This window comes from Ranitomeya imitator, chromosome 3 (assembly GCF_032444005.1).
Source record: "Ranitomeya imitator isolate aRanImi1 chromosome 3, aRanImi1.pri, whole genome shotgun sequence".
Classification (NCBI taxonomy): Eukaryota; Metazoa; Chordata; class Amphibia; order Anura; family Dendrobatidae; genus Ranitomeya; species Ranitomeya imitator.
The window spans coordinates 466,511,365-466,524,374 of NC_091284.1; positions in this window are offsets into that span (position 1 = coordinate 466,511,365).

Below are 13,010 nucleotides of genomic sequence, written 5' to 3' on the forward strand. Positions count from 1 at the left end.
ACAAATATATTAAAAAAGTTATATGGACAAACAATTTATATAGTAAAAGACACAAACAGAAAAGTCCGACACAATTGCTTATATATGACTAGGACCGGGAAATCAATGATGATAATATATATATTGCAACACTGCCATTGCACAATGGGTATATTGAGGGTTAATTAAAAACACATTATCACCATCGCTATGGCCCTATGGGCATAATGATCGGCGCATCTGAATGAAGTGCGCATGGCCGGTAATAACATCCCCAGGCCTCCAATGTGGGGCACGAAGACAGGCGGAACCATGGCAACCCCAGTCAACACGCGTTGCACTACGGATGCCGGAAGCGATGCTCCAACCCGCACACATCCATATAACTTTTTTAATATATTTGTGTCTATGGTATTTACTATTTTATTGATAACCAATAAATTTTTGATATTTTATGGGTAGTTTGGTACTCCTTTCTCCTTTGTTTATAACCATATTTTGGAGTATGTTTTATGCCTGTTTGTAACAGTGCTGGTTTTATTAATTTTATTCTGGGTGTTCTTATTTACAACTACACTGGGAGGCCTGGGGACTAAGTTATACCTGTGGAGAACTATTCCACCTCTGCTGCAATACCATCATCCCCAGAGGACCCCTTTAACCCCTTAATCCCATATGATGTACTATCCCGTCAAGGTGACCTGGGACTTAATTCCCAGTGATGGGATAGTATGTCATATGCGATCGACCGCGCTGACATCCGGCACTATGTGCCAGGAGCGGTCACGGACCGCCCCCGGCACATTAACCCCCGGCACACTGCGATCAAACATGATCGCAGTGTTCCAGCGGTATTGGGAACCATCGCGCAGGGAGGGGGCTCCCTGCGGGCTTCCCTGAGACGATCGGTACAAGGCGATGTGCTCACCTTGTACCGAGCGTCTCCTCCCTACAGGCCCTGACCCAAAATGACCACGGGGCTACTTCCGGGTCCTGCAGGGAGGTGGCTTACTAGCGCCTGCTCAGAGCAAGCGCTCGTAAGCCTGCAGCCCTGCATGTCAGATCGCTGATCTGACACAGTGCTCTGCAAAGTGTCAGATCAGCGATCTGTCACTATACAGTGATGTCCCCCTGGGACAAAGTAAAAAAAATTTTTTTTAGATGTGTAAAAAAAAAAAAAAAAATCCTAAATAAATAAATAAAAATATATACATTGTTCCCATAAATACATTTCTTTATCTAAATAAAAAAAGTACACATATTTAGTATCGCCGCGTTCGTAACTACCCGACCTATAAAACTGTTCCATTAGTTAACCCCTTCAGTGAACACCGTAAAAAAAAAAAAAACCGAGGCAAAAAACAACGCTTTATTATCATACCGCCGAACAAAAAATGGAATAACAGGCAATCAAAAAGACAGATATAAATAACAATGGTACCGCTGAAAACGTCATCTTGTCCCACAAAAAACGAGCCACAATACAGCATCATCAGTGAAAAAATAAAAAAGTTACAGTCCTCAGATTAAAGCGATGCAAAAATTATTATTTTTTCGATAAAATAGTTTTTATCGTATAAAAGTGCCAAAACATAAAAATAAAACTGCTTTATCCATTTTACCAAACGTGGAACGGTATAAATGCCCCCCCCCCAATAGAAATTCATGAATAGCTGTTTTTTGGTCATTCTGCCTCACAAAAATCGGAATAAAAAGCGATCAAAAAATGTCACGTGCCCGAAAATGTTACCAATAAAAACGTCAACTCGTCCCACAAAAAACAAGATCTCACATGACTCTGTGGACCAAAATATGGAAAAATTATAGGTCTCAAAATGTGATAACACAAAAAACATTTTTGCAATAAACAGCGTTTTTTAGTGTGTGACAGCTGCCAATCATAAAAATCCACTAAAATACCAGCTATAAAAGTAAATCAACCCCCCCTTCTTCACCCCCTTAGTTAGGGAAGCATAAAAAAATGAAAAAAATGTATATATATTTCCATTTCCCCATTAGGGTTAGGGCTAGGATTAGGGTTGGGGCTAGGGATGGGGCTAGGGTTAGGGCAGATCCGGCAGTTTTTCCGCATCCGTAACGGATCACTTATGGCAACACTGTGTTCGGCCTCATTCATTCCCTATGGGACTTGCGGCACTTGCGGTTTTGCTGCGATCCGGCAAATGCGGTACTTGCAGCAACAAGAAAAAAATGCTGCTAGCAGTGTTTTTTTTTTGTCTCACCTCAAGTGCTGCACATGTCCGCAAGTCCCATAGGGAATGAATGAGGCCGAACGCAGGGTTGCCGGCCTGTAAGTGATATGTTACACGACAAAGGCGGAAAAACTGCAGTATCTGCCGCGAACGGAGAAAATCGCTGATGTGAAAGTAGCCTTAGCAAACCTTTCCATTAGTTGTCATGTGAGAATCTGGTGGATCTCATACACAGTACATGGTCAGTTGATTCTGCCACGGTTGCAAGGTTTGGCTGACAGGTTTTTAAGGGGAACCTGTCAGTCGATTCATACTACCAAAACCACGGGCAGCATCACTCAGACTGCAAACAGGGAAGTTTATCTCTGCAATGTTGGGACGTTTCAGAGAGAATAGTTTGAAGAGCTGGATGGGTAATTTAGTGAGAGAACGGACCAATCTGTTGCTATCGTATGTGGGCTTCTCACTCCATGTCTCTAGATCAGGGGTGGGCAATTTATTTTCCCGAGGGGCCAAATGAAAGACCATGACTGTTGTGGAGGCCGAACCAATAGCATGAAAATAATTCTACTCAATATTAATTAATATTAATTGTATCACTTAATATTGAGCAGAATTAAGTATGCTGACACCCCCTATATATCTTTAAACCCCCCACAGCCCCTTAAATACAGCATGAGCCCCACACAGCCTCCCCATATACAGCATGAGACCAGCCTCTCATCTCCTCTCCTTTCCAGCCTCTCCTCTCCTTTCCAGCCTCTCCTCTCCTTTCCAGCCTCTCCTCTCCAGCCTCTCATCTCCTTTCCAGCCTCTCATCTCCTTTCCAGCCTCTCCTTTCCAGCCTCTCCTCTCCTGCCTCTCCTCTCCTTTCCAGCCTCTCCTCTCCTTACCAGTCTCTCCTTTCCAGCCTCTCCTTTCCAGCCTCTCATCTCCTTACCAGCCTCTTCTCTCCTGCCTCTCATCTCCTTTCCAGCCTCTCATCTCCTTTCCAGCCTCTCATCTCCTTACCAGCCTCTCCTTTCCAGCCTCTCCTCTCCTGCCTCTCAGCTCCTTTCCAGCCTCTTCTCTCCTGCCTCTCAGCTCCTTTCCAGCCTCTCCTCTCCTGCCTCTCAGCTCCTTTCCAGCCTCTCATCTCCTTACCAGCCTCTCCTTTCCAGCCTCTCATCTCCTTACCAGTCTCTCCTTTCCAGCCTCTCCTTTCCAGCCTCTCATCTCCTTTCCAGCCTCTCATCTCCTTACCAGCCTCTCCTTTCCAGCCTCTCCTCTCCTGCCTCTCAGCTCCTTTCCAGCCTCTTCTCTCCTGCCTCTCAGCTCCTTTCCAGCCTCTCCTCTCCTGCCTCTCAGCTCCTTTCCAGCCTCTCATCTCCTTACCAGCCTATGCTTACCAGCCTCTCCTCTCCTTACCAGCCTCTCATCTCCTTTCCAGCCTCTCCTCTCCTGCCTCTCAGCTACTTACCAGCCTCTCATCTCCTTACCAGCCTCTCCTTTCCAGCCTCTCCTCTCCTTACCAGCCTCTCCTCTCCTTACCAGCCTCTCATCTCCTTACCAGCCTCTCCTTTCCAGCCTCTCCTCTCCTGCCTCTCAGCTCCTTTCCAGCCTCTCCTCTCCTGCCTCTCAGCTCCTTTCCAGCCTCTCCTTTCCAGCCTCTCCTCTCCTTTCCAGCCTCTCCTCTCCTGCCTCTCAGCTCCTTTCCAGCCTCTCCTCTCCTGCCTCTCAGCTCCTTTCCAGCCTCTCCTCTCCTGCCTCTCAGCTCCTTTCCAGCCTCTCCTCTCCTGCCTCTCAGCTCCTTTCCAGCCTCTCCTCTCCTGCCTCTCAGCTCCTTTCCAGCTTCTCCTCTCCTGCCTCTCAGCTCCTTACCAGCCTCTCCTCTCCTTACCAGCCTCTCATCCCCTCACTCACTCACATCAGCAGACTCCCGTCTCCTCTCTGCAGCTTCCTCTGAGTCCTCACACACTGCCCGCCTCCTCTCCCTGCTCACCGCCGACTTCAGTATCTTCTCCCACAAACACTACCTGCTTTTCTGCAGTCTGCTCCAGTGTTTACAGTAAGAAGAGCGCGCAGCGTGTGACATGACCGGAGGACCATGATGCACTTGGGCTGCTGCTGCTTAAAGGTACAGCACCCATTTCTGCCCCATACAGTAGTCAGGGCAGCAATGCCCTGATGGTGGCCTTGCGCTTGAGACCCCCTCCCCCCGCAGCAGCTGGGACTGAGGTGGGTGGGCGGGGGGACCCCCGGAATTAAAAAAAAAATATATATATTTTTTTTAAACTTGCTCAGGTGCCGCCCCCCTGCATTGTCCCCGCCCTAGGCACGTGCCCTCAAGTGCCTAGTGGCAAATACGGCCCTGGGCTGGAGCTAAAGTTATGGTTAGTGCTGGGGCTAAAGTTAGGGTTATGGTTGGAGCTAAAGTTAAGGTTAGGGCTACAGTTAGGGTTGGGGCTAAAGTTAGGGTTAGGTCTAAAGTTAGGGTTGGGGCTAAAGTTAGGGTTTGGATTACATTTACGGTTGGGATTAGGGTTAAGGGTGTGTCAGGGTTAGGGGTGTGGTTGGGGTTATGGTTGGGATTAGGGTTAGGGGTGTGTTTGGGATAGGGTTTCAGTTAGAATTGGGGGTTTCCACTGTTTCGGCACATCAGGGCTCTCCAAACGCGACATGGCGTCCGATCTCAATTCCAGCCAATTCTGCGTTGAAAAAGTAAAACAGTGGTCCATCCCTTCCGAGCTCTCCCGTGCGCCCAAACAGGGGTTTACCCCAACATATGGGGCATCAGCATACTCAGGACAAATTGGACAACAACTATTAGGGTTCAATTTCTCTTGTTACCCTTGGGAAAATAAAAATTTGGGGGGCAAAAAAAACATTTCTGTGGGAAAAAAATAAATTTTTATTTTCACGACTCTGCGTTATAAACTGTAGTGAAACACTTGGGGGTTCAAAGCTGTCAAAATACATCTAGATAAGTTCCTTGGGGGGTCTAGTTTCCAAAATGGTGTCACTTCAGGGGGTGTTCTACTGTTTAGGTGCATCAGGGGCTTTGCAAATGCAACATGACGCCTGCAGATCAATCCATCTAAGTCTCCATTCCGAATGGCGCTCCTTCCCTTCCGAGCTCTGCCATGCGCCCAAACGGTGGTTTCCCCCCACATATGGGGTATCAGCGTATTCAGGACAAATTGGATAACAACTTTTGAGGTCTCATGTTACCCTTGGAAAAATACAAAACTGGGGGCTATAAAATAATTTTTGTGAAAAAAACAAATAATTTCTATTTTCACGGCTTTGCGTTATAAACTGTAGTGAAACACTTGGGGGTTCAAAGTTCTCACAACAAATCTAGATAAGTTCTTTAGGGGGTCTACTTTCCAAAATGCTGTCACTTGTGGGGGGTTTCAATGTTTAGGCACATCAGGGGCTCTCCAAACGCAACATGGCATCCCATCTCAATTCCAGTCAATTTTGTATTGAAAAGTCAAATGGCGCCCTTCCCTTCCGAGTTCTGCCATGCGCCCAAACAGTGGTTTCCCCCCACATATGGGGTATCGGCATACTCAGAACAAATGGCACAACAACTTTTGGGGTCCAATTTCTTCTCTTACCCTTGGGAAAATAAAAAATTGGGGGCGAAAAATTATATTTGTGGAAAAATATGATTTTTTATTTTTACGGCTCTGCATTATAAACTTCTGTGAACCACTTGGTGGGTTAAAGTGCTCACCACACATCTAGATAAGTTCCTTAGGGGGTCTACTTTCCAAAATGGTGTCACTTGTGGGGGGTTTTAATGTTTAGGCACATCAGGGGCTCGCCAAACGCAACATGGCATCCCATCTCAATTCCAGTCAATTTTGCATTGAGAAGTCAAATGGCGCTCCTTCCCTTCCGAGCTCTGCCATGCGCCCAAATATTGGTTTACCCCCACATATGGGGTATCAGCGTACTCAGAACAAATTGTACAACAACTGTTGGGGTCCATTTTCTCCTGTTACCCTTGGTAAAATAAAACAAATTGGAGCTGAATTAAATTTTTTGGGAAAAAAAGTTAAATGTTAATTTTTGTTAAACATTCCAAAAATTCCTGTAAAACACCTGAAGGGTTAATAAACTTCTTGAATGTGGATTTGAGCACCTTGAGGGGTGCAGTTTTTAGAATGGTGTCACACTTGGTTATTTTCTATCATATAGACCCCTCAAAATGACTTCAAATGTGATGTGGTCCCTAAAAAATATTGGTGTTGTAAAAATGAGAAATTGCTGGTCAACTTTTAACCCTGAGGGTATGTGCACACTCTGTGGATTTTGCTGCGGATCCGCAGCTGCGGGTCCGCAGCGGTTTCCCATGAGTTTACAGTATAATGTAAACCTATGAGAAATGAAATCCGCAGTGCACATGCTGCGGAAAGAAACGCGCGGAAACACAGCGGTTTACATTCCGCAGCATGTCAATTCTTTGTGCGGATTCCGCTGCGGGTTTACACCTGCTCCAATAGAAAACTGCAGGTGTAAACCCACAGCAGAAACCGCAATAGAAACCGCAATAAATCCGCAGAAAAAAACCCAGCGGTTTTGCACTGCGGTTTTTCTAAATCCGCTGCGGAAAAATCCGCAGTCCTCCAGACTATGTGTGCACATACCCTTATAACTCCCTAACAAAAAAAAATTTTGGTTCCAAAATTGTGCTGATGTAAAGTAGACATGTGGGAAATGTTACTTATTAATTATTTTGTGTGACATATCTCTGTGATTTAAGGGCATAAAAATTCAAAGTTGGAAAATTTCAAAATTTTCGCCAAATTTCCATTTTTTTCACAAATAAACGCAAGTTATATTGAAGAAATTTTACCACTACCATGAATTACAATATGTCACGAAAAAACAATGTCAGAATCGCCAAAATCCATTGAAGCGTTCCATAGTTATAACCTCATAAAGGGACAGTGGTCAGAATTGTAAAAATTGGCCCGGTCATTAACGTGCAAACCACCCTTGGGGCTTAAGGGGTTAAGCAGCATCGGCCATCCCTAGCTGAGTACCACAGGTGGCATCACGAACACTACTACAATAGACTTTACTCCTATATACTCCCCCCCTTTCATTGGACGCCCAGGGCCACGGACCGGGTCACTGCTGCTGTGACACATCCCTTTAAGAACCGGCCCAGTTCCGAGTACCCCACGGTCCTAGCGGGTGCTCTAAGTGCATGCCACATTCAACTGTATCGGCATCATAGATCATAGATGCCGATACAGTTGAAAGCAACAATGGAGGAGCAAGCATCAGGTGACGCTCCCTCTCCCATCATTCCCATCTGCCTGCCACTGCGTGTGCGCGATGACATCACGTCACTTCATCGTGTACTTGCTGTGTGCCGGGCAGAGGGCAGTGCAGCTGCTGATACCGGAACATAGCCGGAATGAATGTGGAACCGAGGAGGAGAAGTGAGTATTGTGTTTGTTTTTTTATATATATCACTGAGTCCTGGCTGCATTTTATTCTGTGGGGGGAGGCTGCATTAAACCTTATGAGGGGAGGCTGCATTATATTCTGTGGGGGGAGGCTGCATTATACCCTATGAGGGTAGAAGCGCCGGTGTAGGCGCGAAACGGCTGTTGTCCTCTCCCCGCTCACCTCTTGTATGTTTTTCTCCCCCGAGCCGTGAATACGGTCTCATCATCGCTTGAATAAAAGACACAATCTGCTAAACAGGATCGGTGAGTGTTGCCACGTTTTTTCCTTCATTTGTGTACTTCCCATTTAAAGATTTCTCTGTATTTTCATAACTATGAAAATTGGTACATTCACACTGAAGGCATCAAAACTATGAATTAACACATGTGGAATTATATACTTACAAAAAGTGTGAAACAACTGAAATTGTCTTATATTCTAGGTTCTTCAAAGTAGCCTCCTTTTGCTTTGATGACTGCTTTGCACACTCTTGGCATTCTCTTGATGAGCTTCAAGAGGTAGTCATCGGAAATGGTCTTCCAACAATCTTGAAGGAGTTCCCAGAGATGCTTAGCACTTGTTGGCCCTTTTGCCTTCACTCTATGGTCCAGCTCACCCCAAACCATCAGGTCATCTGTCATAGCACCCCATCACTCTCCTTCTTGGTCAAATAGCCCTTACACTTACACTTACTTACATTGACCTGGTTTCTAATCTGAGCTGCTGTTAACCTGCGATTTCTCAGGCTGGTGATTCGGATAAACTTATCCTCAGAAGCAGAGGTGTCTCTTGGTCTTCCTTTCCTGGGGCGGTCCTCATGTGAGCCAGGTTCATTGTAGCGCTTGATGGTTTTTGCAACTGCACTTGGGGACATTTTCAAAGTTTTCCCAATTTTTTGGACTGACTGACCTTCATTTCTTAAAGTAATGATGGACACTCGTTTTTCTTTACTTAGCTGCTTTTTTCTTGCCATAATACAAATTCTGACAGTCTATTCAGAAGGACTATCAGTGGTGTATCAACCAGACTTCTGCGTAAAACAACTGATGGTCCCAACCCCATTTATAAGGCAAGAAATCCCACTTATTAAAACTGACTGGGCACACCTGAGAAGTGAAAACCATTTCCAGTGACTACCTCTTGAAGCTCATCAAGAGAATGCCAAGAGTGTGCAAAGCAGTTGGATCGCCCCCAAACACAGGGCCACGTCGTTCTCAGTAGTGGGCCTCTTTGGTTCGGTTCTGAGGCTGTCACGGTGGCTAGACCTGGTCTGTGACCCTGCTAAGGGGCGTCCAATAAAGGGTGATGGTGCGTAGTGCGAGGAATAACGAGGACACAGCGTTCAGTTTCTTTACCTTTTACTGAAGGTTTCAGGATCCTCAATCCAGGGCACTGTCAACAGGGCTGTCTGAGACTGGCCGGTCCGAAAGCACATCCAGAGTTCCCTTTGCGGGTGGAAATCAGTGTCTACCCACTAGCGCCTGTGTGTTGTAGTGCTTCCCTGCTGAGCATTCAGGATAGTCCTCACAACTTCTGTTCTCGTTCTTTCTAGATCTTTCTCTTCTCCGTCCCCCAGATATGTTATGGCTAGGACGCACCTTTATGACAGGTAGGCCTGGAGTTATTCTGGAACCCTAGTGTCGCCCCTCCCCCACTATTGCCTCCTATGTCCTTCTTAGGTGTTGTATGGTAGACAGCCAACCTGTAATTAACTGTCCTGCTGCTGTTTGAAGTAATGCGTGGAGACTGTTACTTCTTCGGTGCTCTGGCCACCGGCTATGCGCCTCAGTAAGATGTTGCCATTCTCGGGGCACGACTCCTACTGGATCTCCTTTGTGCTGATCTCGTTTCTCACTGTTCCACAATATCCTTCGCTTCGTGTCTCTTTCTTAGGATACCGCCGCAAGGTAGTGCAGGCGCGGTTCCGTAACAATCTGTCCTTCCACTAGGTACCTGCCAGATTTCCCAGTTCTGACAGGTCCTCCCTGGAGCTCTCCCAGGCTTCGTTCTGACTAACTTCCTGTCCAACCCCTAGTTTTACCAATGTGAGGAGTGGCCCAATAAATAAGCCTTTTACTCCCCCTAGTGACCAGAGTGTGAAGTGTAATGTGTGCTGGTGATACCTGGTCAAAGAACTCCTTTAGTGCAGTCAGATGTACCATCACTCCCCTTAGTGGCAGAGCGACGTTACTGCAACGACCAGATCTCTGGGGCGCTGCACTCCCCTCTGGTTAAATCCAGTACTCCCGGACTGGGAAAAGAAGAACAACAATACATGTTAATAGAAAACACACAAAAATTCTTATATATACTGTATATACTATGAACAAATAAATATAACAGTGCTTTCAGTTATGGAAGGTAAGGACGCTTGAACATTGCAAAAGATTGGTCATGCACAGTCCATGACTCCCAGTTCAGTAGGTGCAACCATAGAATAGCAGGGACCCCGGGTAAACAAAGGGGCCCCTGTGAAAGTTTTGGAGTGATTCACTGTCCATCACACCATTGTCTATTTTTAACCTATCCAATATCAAAAATTACCGCACACTTGAAGCTGGTATGATGCAAATATATAACAAGTTTATTGTGTTCACAAAACAGGTTGCCACAAAAAGGAAACAAAAAGTGCAGATAGAAACCCAACGTTTCGACCCTCCCGGGCCTTATTCATGGGGTTACTTGATGCACGCTAGGATACATATGTAGGTGGCAGACATAGGGTAGGAGGGCAAGTCCCTTGGTATATAAGCTGTCGCTTAACCTGGAACAGGCTGGGAATATGCTGTTTTGTAATGCAAAGCGATAGTGGCACACAGAGGCTGTGACATCCGTAGTGGGCCTGTGTATAGCTGGATGACCCGTGCGGGCAGCACTCCTGAGGCTTGTAGTGACGTAAATGGAGGGTGCTGAATGAGCGGCGCTCCTGCGCCCTGCTGCTGCGGCATGGGCGCAGGAGCGCCGCTCATCCAGCACCCTCCATTTACGTCACTACAAGCCTCAGGAGTGCTGCCCGCACGGGTCATCCGGCTATACACAGGCCCACTACGGATGTCACAGCCTCTGTGTGCCACTATCGCTTTGCATTACAAAACAGCATATTCCCAGCCTGTTCCAGGTTAAGCGACAGCTTATATACCAAGGGACTTGCCCTCCTACCCTATGCCTGCCACCTACATATGTATCCTAGCGTGCAACAAGTAACCCCATGAATAAGGCCCGGGAGGGTCGAAACGTTGGGTTTCTATCTGCACTTTTTGTTTCCTTTTTGTGGCAACCTGTTTTGCGAACACAATAAACTTGTTATATATTTGCATCATACCAGCTTCAAGTGTGCGGTAATTTTTGATATTGGACTGTTTTGGACCACACGGTCTGTTTTACCAGCACCTACTTACCTCTGTCCTGAGTGCACACCATTATTTCCCTTATTTTTAACCTATAACACAGATAACTACACAAGCATTTTAAACCAAATAACAACTATCGTTAATATCGCCAAGGTCTATAACGAAGTGGAGTCTGATTCTTGGTGCTACGCGTGGACCTCCGCAGCGCAGGGGCTGCTACTGGCCTGACAGGACCCGCTACGCTTGCTACCGCTAGTGTAGTGCACTGTCTTCTAGCTACACTTCTAGTGAGTCTGGGCAGCACTGGCATACTGGAGTCCTCAGTGCTACCGCTATTAGTGGTGGGCATGGCAGATTCACCGATGACAGAGGGAGGACCCGCTAGTTCGACCGTTGGCATCGCATCTTCTGGCGGGGTCGGCTGCGCTGGCAGGTGCAGCTGCCCTGGCTCCACATTTAGTTCTGGCGGTCTCGGTTGACGGAACGTTAGGACAGGTACCACAATGGCCTGATTTATTTGAGTCCAGGACTGGGGAAAATCGCCAAGAACAGTGTGTATCATCTTCTCTTCTTCCACGGGCGGAGAAGTCCTGGGATCTATTTCCCCATCTTTCAGCTTATCAGGGCATATTTTCAGGTAGTCTCTGGATATGGCCGCTGAGGTCTCCCCTCCGTCTTTACTGATGAGACAGACCTTTGTATTGTCGGAAGGGAGAATGGTATACGGTTCCTCTTCTCATTGATCATCAAGCTTGTGTAGTCTCCTCTTTCTTTTGAGTACTTGCTCACCAGGTGCCAATGGAGCCACGGGGGCATTCTGGTTGTAGTCCCTCTCTTGCTTCTGTCTGGCCTGAGCGAGACTTTTTTCCACAGATTCCTGTACTTTGCGGTACCTCTGTTGCCTTTCGGCATCCCAATCCGCATCCGGTGATATATCTTTGGGGGTCAGAACCCCCATGTCCAGATCGACGGGTAACTTGCTAGACCTTCCTCGCATCAGGTACACTGGGGTGCAGTTGGTGGAATTCACCGGGATGTGGTTGTACATGTCTACCAAGTCTGGTAACTTTGTAGGCCACAAGTTCCGCTCCTCTACAGGTAAGGTTTTCAGTAAATCGATCACCACTTGGTTCATCTTCTCACACATCCCGTTGGTCTGTGGATGGTATGGCGTGGTTCTGATCTTCTTACACCCGTACAGATTGCAGAACTCCTGGAACACCGCTGCTTCAAATGCCGGCCCTTGATCGGTCAACACCTTCTCTGGGTACCCATGGGGTCGACAGAAGTACTGCTGGAAGGTTTTGGCAGCCGTCCTAGCCGTCAGATCTTTGACTGGTACGACTACCAGGAACCTGGAATAGTGGTCCACAATGGTGAGAGCGTAGATATACCCTGACCGGCTAGGTGTTAGCTTTACGTGATCCAGCGCGACCAGCTTGAACGGCTGTTTGGTGATGATGGGCTGCAAGGCAACCCGTTGACTGCCACGATCCTTCCGGCGTAGGCTACAGGGGCCACACTCTCGACACCACTTCTCGATGGCCTTCGTCATGCCGATCCAGTAGAACCTCCCACGGAATAGCCTCTCCAGCTTCCTCCATCCGAAGTGTCCTGCCCCATCGTGGTACGCTCCCAGGACCATGGGGACATCTTGTCTGGGGACCACAATCTGCCACACTAATTCATGAGTGCGAGGGTCGATGTTCCTTCGGCACAGCTTGCCATCGTGAAGAAACAGTTTGCCCCTCTCCTTCCACAACTGTAATGTCTCCGGTGGATCATCCGGGCCAGGGTGCAAACCTGCCTGCGTCAGGAGCTCCTTCACCCGACGGACCACAGGGTCACCATCCTGGTTCTCTGTCCACCCGTGGTGGGGCAGGGGATTCAACGGGGCGCCCTGTTTGTTTCTGCGCCTGTTCTCTACCTGATGGGAACACTGAGTTGCCTTGGGACGATGGAAAGCGGGCAGCTCCACTTCTTCAAATGCTTCTGGGTCTTCCTCCGTTTCGGGTAG